The following is a 9,824-nucleotide window of genomic DNA, read 5'->3' on the forward strand; positions in this document are numbered from 1 at the left end:
TCACCCTTGAACCAGTCTCCCTCTTCCTCCCCCTTTCGGTGCACTCAAGGGACAACAAACTATCCTTTCTCCTTTAGATAGGGGTTTTGTCCTTTTAATGAGTATCCCCACCAGGTCACACCCACCTTTAGTCATATGGAAGAGGAAGGATGTTTCAGGCCAGGAGGAAACAGGAAGTTTTTAACTGGCTGGACCAAACATTCCCCCACATGTCCACTCTAGGAAAACAAGGAATGTTGCACTTGACTGCTACTTATGTATCACATCCCATAGTAAGGTCATTTGAATTAAATAAGACTTACTTCTGAGCACCTATGGCACTGTTAGCCATCAAGGAAACATGTTCTAAAAGCTGGGGGGAGGGTGACAAGGTGAGGAAATAAATAAACAGTAAGTTGCCACCGGAAGTGTTAATCTTTTAACAGGTTGTTTCAGGAGTAACCTCACTAGAACCTGGACTACTTAGGAGCAGGAACCCCCAAAACCAATGGGGCATGCTCCCAAAGTAAGTATGTGTGCCTAGCATGCGTACAGCTGGATCAGGACCCATGTCCCCCTAATCCGGCTATTCCTGATAGCTATATTATAGGGGCCCCAGAATATCATATTTTTAAAACTCAAAGGCCGTAAGAGAGAGAGAGAGATAAAGGTAAAGGGTAAAGGGACCCCTGACCATTAGGTCCAGTCGTGACCGACTCTGGGGTTGCGCGCTCATCTCGCATTATTGGCCGAGGGAGCCGGCGTACAGCTTCCAGGTCATGTGGCCAACATGACAAAGCCGCTTCTGGCAAACCAGAGCAGCACATGGAAACGCCGTTTACCTTCCCGCTGTAGCGGTTCCTATTTATCTACTTGCACTTTGACGTGCTTTCGAACTGCTAGGTTGGCAGGAGCTGGGACCAAGCAACGGGAGCTCACCCCGTCACAGGGATTCGAACCGCCGACCTTCTGATCAGCAAGCCCTAGGCTCAGTGGTTTAACCACAGCGCCACCTGGGTCCCTAATAGAGAGAGAGATACTTTTAATAAATTCCTCATCAGGAAAGAGAGGCTTCTGCAGCTCGGCCAAATTGCTGATGAGTAGGTTGGCAGTGCATGGAGCCAAAATGTGTAATCTTCCACTACTTTCACAGGAGATAGGTTATTTTGGGTGACTTGAGCCTCATGTGTTTACAGCTAGTAATGATACATTAGCAGTAGTTTATTGCTGGTTTCAAAATGTTAAATGATATGGGAAGAGAATTGGCTGGTTAAATACGTAGAAAATAAGTTTTTTTTTAAAAAAAAAATCACGGCTAATAGTGCTTGTGAAGTAGTTAGTGAGTGCTCTTTCTTCCTCAAATTAGGATGCAAATATCCAGAATGAGCCGGAAGTGGAAAAATAAATGAACCTTCAGATTTGGACTGGCAGTTGGAGGACCAAAGTCTTTGCTGGTGTAAACGTTCACTGGCTCCGGCAGAACCGAGGCCGGGATGAATTTTTTGCAGTCAAGTTTTAATTAAAGTAGATTAATGATGTTGAATATTACAAATTGTAGGCCAGAGTCTCTGAAGCTAGAAAAATGAGGTGTTATTTAAAACCTCCCTAAGGGAACTCAACCCTGTGGAGGGCAGACAAGGTTTTCTGAAAGAAAGCTTTAGATTATGTCAAGGAGCCCAACGACTATAGGAGGTTATTATTGTATGTATGGTTTTATAGCAGCCCTAATGTGTGAAACTGACTCCACAGAGAGGTTGAAATAATAGGACCCTTCCTCAGAATGTTAAACGTTTTAGGAGGCAATTTACAGGTGAAAGGATACAGAGTTACACATTCTCTACAAATATTTGACTGTTTTGTTATTACAAGGAATGGTTGAAACCCGCCAGAGATATCTGATTTTAAGTTCTCCTCGCCCTGCTCCTTTTGTCGGGATTTGGAATTTAGCTGGCAGAATTCCTGTTGCTCCTTTTGCTGTTACTGGACATGAATGAAAAACATTTTTTCACAGACTGCTGCATTGGGAAAATGTATCCTTAGCTACAGGTAGGTAGCTGTGTTGGTCTGACATAGTCGAAACAAAATATAAAAAATTCCTTCCAGCAGCACCTTAAGGACCAACTAAGTTTTTATTTTGGTATGAGCTTTCGTGTGCATGCACACTTCCTCAGATACACTGAATTAGAAGTCCCCAGATGCTTATATGTAGAGAAAGGGTGGGGAGGGGTGGTGGAAATGGGTGATAGACTGACTGATAGCTGTTGACGACTACAAACGACTACAAATGGACTTGCATGAAAAAGCAAGGGTTGGGATGGCTGAGGATCACTTTACCATGTATAATGAGATAAGAATCCAACGTCTCTGTTCAAACCAGGTCTCTCCATGGTTTTAAGCTTGGGGATAAGCTGCAATTCAGCAACTTCTCTTTCCAGTCTATTTCTGAAATTCTTTTGTAGTAAGACAGCTACTTTGAGATCTTGTATAGAATGTCCTGGGAGATTGAAGTGTTCTACTACTGGTTTCTCTGTCTTGTAAATCCTGATGTCAGATTTACGTCCATTTATCCTTTGGCGCAGGGTTTGGCCTGTTTGTCCAATATAGAGAGCTGAAGGGCACTGTTGGCATTTGATGGCATACACAATGTTAGAAGACGAGCAATTAAATAGTCCTGAGATAGTATGTTGGATGTTGTTGGGGCCAGTAATGGTGTTGTCCGGGTGTATGTGGCAGCAAAGTTGGCATCTGGGTTTATTGCAGGCTCTGGTACCAGTGTCCATGTTAAGTCTGGTGGTTGTCTTATTGTGGGTGAGGAGTTGTTTAAGATTGGGTGACTGTCTGAAGGTCTTCCTCCCAGAGCTTGAGAAAGAGAGAAGGTCTATTGTGTGACCTCAACCAAGAGGTGCTGTACTTACTGGGGTGTTAAGAGAGGTGAGCTACCTCTTCTGTCACCCCCTTGGAGCTCTCTTGACCTTACCACCACCACATCCTGAATCGCCATCCCAATGAGCACAGTGCTGGCAGCAGTAGTGAAAGAATGCTATGCCGCCACAGGAGCCACCGCTGCCCAAACCAGTGGTGACAATTATAGTAGTGTGGTTAGACAGATGGCTGTGGGGTTGGCAGGATTAAGTAAGAGCTACATGTTGCCACATGGGATCACGCTGTGTGGGCCCATTGCTCTGATGAGAGTGTTCTTTGACTTGTCAAGTTATTTATTGTCCATTCATTTGCCCTTTTACCTTGCAGAATTGTGAACCCCACATGGAGAAAACAAGATTCTCCCTCCCCATGGTTTAACAAATTGTAAAATGAAGGTCTCTCTATGATATCATTGAAGACAATCGCAGAGAATTGAAAGTTTCTCAACTTCCAGAATGTGTGATGAAGCCTATATTTTATGTAACTTGTGCCCTTTTATTACGCCTTTGTTCCAAGGCACAACAATTTGGAACCAACAATTCATTATGAGCACATTTTGGAAGGTATATAAACAGCAATGTGTGGGAGGCCTTATGAAAAACTCTTGGTCATTCATTTAGCTTAATATCACTTGCAAAGTACTTAAAAAGTCAAAGTGCCCTGACTTTAGAGACACTTAACCACTTGGATAAATAAAAGTCCTGCTTCAGGATTACTCAGAGAAAGTCAAATCAACAATCCATGACTGATCAGAAATGTAATATCAGGTGAACAGTTAGTTTACTGTACAAAAAAATACCCACCCCTTTAAAAGTAAAAATAGGAATATTTTGTTGTTGCTAATGTTCCATTCTGCACTTAGGAACATAGGAACCTGTCTTATTCTGAGGTCGGGTCTACACGAATCTTTAGAAAAAGAAAAGAAGGACGTTTGACTTCTGAAATGTTCTAATTCCAAGGGGCTGCTTCCGATTGGCTGACAGCTAGGCTTTTTGCAGATCAGAAGCCATGTCGGACGTTCAGGTTCCAAGGAACGTTCAAAAACCAGATACTTACTTCTAGGTTTTCAACATTCGGGAGCCGAAATGTTTGGGAAAGGAGCGGTTCGAGAACCAAGGTTCCACTGTATAGCACTCAATGAAATTTTCCATTGACTGCTGTACAGTGCCCCTTGGCGTCACATTCACCAACGCATTTATAGCATTATAACCCACCAGTATGGATTAGTCCCGAGTCAGAGCATTAATCCATCTAGCTTAGTATTGTTTACAGTGACTGGCAGTGGCTCTCCAGGGTTTCCAGCCCTACTTGGAGATGTCAAGGATTGCACCTGGACAGTGGTGTAGGATGGGTTGCCAATGCCCAGGGCCGTGCAGACGGTGGAGAGGGAGGGAAACAGTTAGAGTACACATGCACATTCAACTGCCTAATGGTGTCTACGTCACCCAGAAGATCGCCACAGAAATAAGAAGAGTTGTTCTGTTGTCTGGAGAGGTTGCTTCCTGGTTCGCGTGGATAAGCCATTTTCAACGGAGTCCAGCAACAGAAGAGCACAGCTGACAATTTTACTCTCAGGATCACTCCCCCTGTGGTCCCCCACATGCTAGGCCCCTGCACTCATGACCTTCTTCATGCAAAATGCAGGTGCTCAGCCACTGAGCTATGACCCTTAGGGTTTTGTTTTGCTTCTGGGATGTTTTTGACAGGCGGGAGAGGCCATACTTCAAGTGTCAATCTTACACTTATCACAGAAGAGCCGTTTGATACAGGAAGGAACCAAATAAGGTCTCCGTCTTCATATTGTCTCAAAATCGTTTGAGGCTATATTAATGTTTTGTGTTGGAGAAGGTGCAAAGACTGAGCAACATGCTTCTGGTGAGATGGATGCTGTCACTCAAGTACAGTCCACTGATAAGGAAAGAGAGAAATAGGTGTTTGGAAGTTATTTGTTATTGAAGTTCTGTCCACTCCTCATGTTAATCCACAAAGCCATTTGAAGTCTGGTAACAGGGCATATTCCATGTAATAGACTGATAAGAGAGAAAAACCCAGAAAGTGCTGTTACATGCTCTCAGGGAATGATCAGCAGTCTCAATTTCCCCCTTCCTTTTCTAATTGAATTTATATACAGCATTTTCTTATAGGCTATGTGTAAGGACTGTGTGTGGAAATAACACATATTTCATTAAAATATGCCATTGGGTGGTGGAATTAATTTAGTCTAATTTATTTGCAATCTGTATGGAAAGAGAGGAAACTGAAGCACAGTTCTAATTTTCCTCCTATTCCTGTTTCTAGCAAGTAAACAATGAAATTGTCACTGATAGGGCAGTACATTTTAATCAATTCCCTCCTGATGCTCTCAATTTGACGACAAAGTGACTTGGACACAATCCAGACATTTTTAACTCCCATTAGTTTTATTGGAAGACTTTCACTCAATGATATTTGATGCTTACATTTGACTGGATTGTGTCTTTAGAGATTATGTTCAATTTTGATTTGCATTCAAAGCTAGCAAATAATTTCCCCTCTTACCGTAAAAACCACAGGCAATTAGAGGTATGTGTCTCAACTTCAAAAATTTCTACTTAGAACTCCCCCTCCCCCCAGGACATTTGGGGCTGATCCATTGAGGTAGTTTATTTATTTAAAGGATTTCTGTATCACTCACCAGTTTAAAAATGGAGTGTTTTACAACAAAAAGTTAAGATAATGGGAAGTGTTTAATTGGCATTATCTATTATTCACATATTGATGAAAAGTAGTATATCAAAAGTGACATCTCATAACAATCGGTAGTAGGAGTTCTTGTTTATTAAATATAATTAATCTCACACTTGAGAAAAATTGTAGCTATCTGTTGGCCTTCTGAAAGGTATCTTATTTAATTGATTGGCTAGCTGAAAGCGAGATAAAATGGATTATGTACAGAGGAGGACAACCAAGATGATCAAGGGTCTGGAAACCAAGCTAAAGAGTTGAAGGAGCTGGATATGTTCAGCCTGGAAAAGAGCAGATTGAGAAGAGATATTTTACACTCAGAACTGCAAAAAATGATAAAGATCTCCTTTAATAAAAAACAAAATAAAACAGAGGCCTATCTCCTGGGAATTACAGATTTTGCGGATTTTACAGATATTCCGCAAAAAATGAAGGGTATCTTTTTATACGCTACGGCGGCAGCAAGAGTTCTCATCACGGCAAAATGGAAGAGTATTGAAATTCCCTCTATACATGAATGGATCCAAAAGCTGACAGAATATGCCAAATTAGATGGTCTATCAGAAAAAATAAAAAAATAAACCAAAACAGAAATTTGTTTCAAAATGGGAGGTTTTCAAAGAATATTTGAAATATAATTACAGTAGTTGAAATTCTGTTACGGCATTTGAGGAATTAGACATAAGAGTTAAGATATATTAAGAAAAAGTTAAATTATGATAAAAGTGTGTATTGGCAATAAGTAATATAAAATTGAAATAAGGAATAGATGGAAGGTCGGGTCTATAGTGTTAAGACCAATTTATGTTTCATTGTTTGTTATGAAAATTTTGTGTTTATTGTTATTCTTGTGTGTAATTTTCTATCTGTGTTTTCCTTTTTTTGTTGTATCAATAATGAGATAGATAGATAGATAGATAGATAGATAGATAGATAGAGGAGATATTATAGCCATCTTCAAATATCTCAAGGGATGTCACATGAAAGACGGAACAAGCTCCTGGAAGGAAGGACGCAAACCATTGGATTAAAACATCTACATAAGAAGTGCGTACTCTATCAATGAGTTACAATTCTCCCCATAATGTAGCATCACACTTGCATTGTGGCATGGATCACTCAGAGCTCTTAACAGTACGCATCTTACCGGCCACACGAACAAGGTCTACAAAGTTGTTCAGCAAGTCCGGCTAACACCAGGAAAAGCGATAGGCTCTACTGCAAATGAAAAAGTTGACACCCAGTGTCTTTTCTGCGATAGAAGTGATAAAGGTAAACAAAGAGTCAATGACATTCAACCTTCACAATCACACAGAAAAGTTGCAGCAGGGCTGAGGGGCAACAAAGTTGTTGAAAAACTGTCATCAGACGGTGATTTAGTGGCAATCAATGCAGTTTATCATTTCAAATGTCTCGCGGAATTCTACACACAAGGCCAAACTTTCAGAACAGGAACATAGTGATAGCACATTACAGGGCATTCCTTTTATGTATTGTATAAATAACAGAAGAGGAAAGTGCAGTTTTCAGGATGCCTGATCCCGATGAAACAAACATAGGTTACATCAGAGAAATGAACTAGGTCATGATGCCACAATACCAATTAAACACTTTGTATTTCAAAGAAGATTACAACCATTCCTAGTCTCAGAGTTCAATCTCAAGGGTTGGGCGATGTGGTCCTGATATTTAAAAATGGCATTGAGGAAGCAATCAGGAGTTTGCTTGAGAACAGAGTTTTGGTAGTGAAACATTGACTCCTGAAGAAGCTGCCAGAAGAGTGACATTTTGCTGATCTGAAATTGCCTCAATACTTTACTTCTGTCAAACTGTGAACAAAGTTCTGTGCCATGTTATCCCTGAACTGGTGGAGCTTTAGCTCAGGGTGAATATCACGGAACATGATATTGCCATTTGTCATTTAATATCCACCCCTTTGTAACTTTTTGGATTCAAAGGTGTGAAGAAGAAAAAGCACAGTGAGAATGCTCTTTAGCACTCCAGAGTTTCAGAGATGCCCGTGGCAATCCCTACATACAAAATTCACACCAAATCTAGAAATCCTGAATGGATGGACACAGTGCAGCCCCTGTGTCTATCTATCCAAGTGCAAAGAAACCCAAATTATTTTACCAGTTCTTCAGAGGTTTCATTATTGCTCACAATGATCAGGGTTTATTCTCATAGATTTGTGCTGTAGATGGGTCTCTGCATCTTGGGTTAATTAAAATGGCAGGTGTCAAGAATCTGGAGTCCAGTAGTGACCAGGATCAAGGGAAGTAATAGTACCACTAGATCAAGGGAAGTAATAGTACCACTGTATTCCGCTCTGGTCAGACCTCTCCTGGAATACTGTGTCCAGTTTTGGGCACCACAGTTCAAGAAGGATACTGACAAGCTGGGTGTCTAGAGGAGGGCAACCAAAATGGTCAGAAGCCTGGAAACGATGACTTATGAGGAATGGCTTAGGGAGCTGGGTATGTTTAGCCTGGAGAAGAGAAAGTTAAGGGGTGATATGATAGCCATGTTCAAATATATAAAAGGATGTCATATAGAAGCGGGTGAAAGGTTGTTTTCTGCTGCTCCAGAGAAGCGGGCACGGAGCAATGGATTCAAGCTACAAGAAAGAAGATTCCACCTAAACATTAGGAAGTACTTCCTGACAGTAAGAGCTGTTCGGCAGTGGCATATGCTGCCAAAGTGTGTGGTGGAGTCTCCTTCTTTGGAGGCCTTTAAGCAGAGGTTTGACAGCCATCTGTCAGGAATGCTTTGATGGTGTTTCCTGCTTGGCAGGGGGTTGGACTGGATGGCCCTTGTGGTCTCTTCCAACTCTATGATTCTATGATTCTAGGATGCAGAATCAGAGACTGCAGAACAACCACTGTACTGCAAGCTAGGAGCCAAAGCCAGGGTGCCCTTCCATGAACCCAACTTCCCACAGTGCCTTACTGGTCCCACAGCAGAGGAAGTGGACCAGCCAGGAGGCCACGGAATGTAGGAGTGTGCCGATCTTCAGGTTAGAAGGTTGGTCCTTTAAGAAACCAAGTTCTCCAGAAAGGAGCAGAACCAAGATTGACTTCATGTGGGTCTTATACCCATAGCTGCCAAGTTATCCTTTTTTTAAGGGATTTTCCCTTATGCTGAATAGGCTTCCTCACGAGAACTTGGCAGCTATGCTTATACCTATGATGCAAGCAGATTTGGAATGGTGTGTACGGTTCTGGTTGCCTCACTTCAAAAAGGATGTGGTAGAGCTGGAAAAAGTTCCGCAAAGGGCAACCAAGATGATGAAGGCAATGTAGCAACTCGCCCATGAAGAAAGGATGAAGTATTTGGGACTTTTTGGTTTAGAGAAAACACAGGAAAGAGGAGGTATGATCGAAATGTATGAAATGATGCATGGTTTTGAGATAGTGGCTAGAGAAAAGGTTTTCTCCCTCTCTCATAGCACTAGAACTTGGGAACATTTTATGAAGCTGAATGTTGGAAGGTTCGGCAAAGATCAAAGAAAGTACTTCTTCATGCAGCTAAACAATGGACCTCGGTCCCACAAGAGGCAGTGATATGATAGCCACCAAAGAGGATTAGACAAATTAATGGAGACGGATGTCAATGACTACCGCCCAGGATGGCTAGATCTGTCTCCACAGCTGGAGGTTTGCCATGGGCATCTGACTGGCCACTCTCAGAACTGTAGGCTGGATGAGGCTTCCTGTTTCCTGTGTGCCAGGGAATGGATGTCTCCCCCCAACACCGCAGGAGAGAGACAGATGGAGATAATGAGAAAATGATGGGGGAATTTCATTTTCTGCATTCCTCTTCGGTTGGAAGAGGAACCAGGCTCTCACCCGAAGTTTGCCTGGTGGTCTGGCACTCGCTTCCCCTTGGAATGTGAGAGCAGGCAAAGGCGCTGAGCTATGACAAATGCCAATGCTGTTAAGAAGATCATTTGGGCCCATGTTTTAAGCATATACACATCTCAGAAGTATTTTGGCAGACCCATGTCCTTCTTTAAGAAAAATCCACAAGCTTCCAACTGTTATTACAGTAAAGTAAATTATATAGAGGGACAGAGAATTCTATTAGCATTGTGTCTGAATTAGAGCTTTGATCCAATATAAGAGCTGTTAATTGATTGCAATTAACCTGTATTTACCAACATGCCAGTAAATACAAATTGATTGCCAACTAGCAATTTA

The sequence above is a fragment of the Zootoca vivipara genome, chromosome 9 (assembly GCF_965207765.1).
Source record: "Zootoca vivipara chromosome 9, rZooViv2.hap1.1, whole genome shotgun sequence".
Taxonomy (NCBI): Eukaryota; Metazoa; Chordata; class Lepidosauria; order Squamata; family Lacertidae; genus Zootoca; species Zootoca vivipara.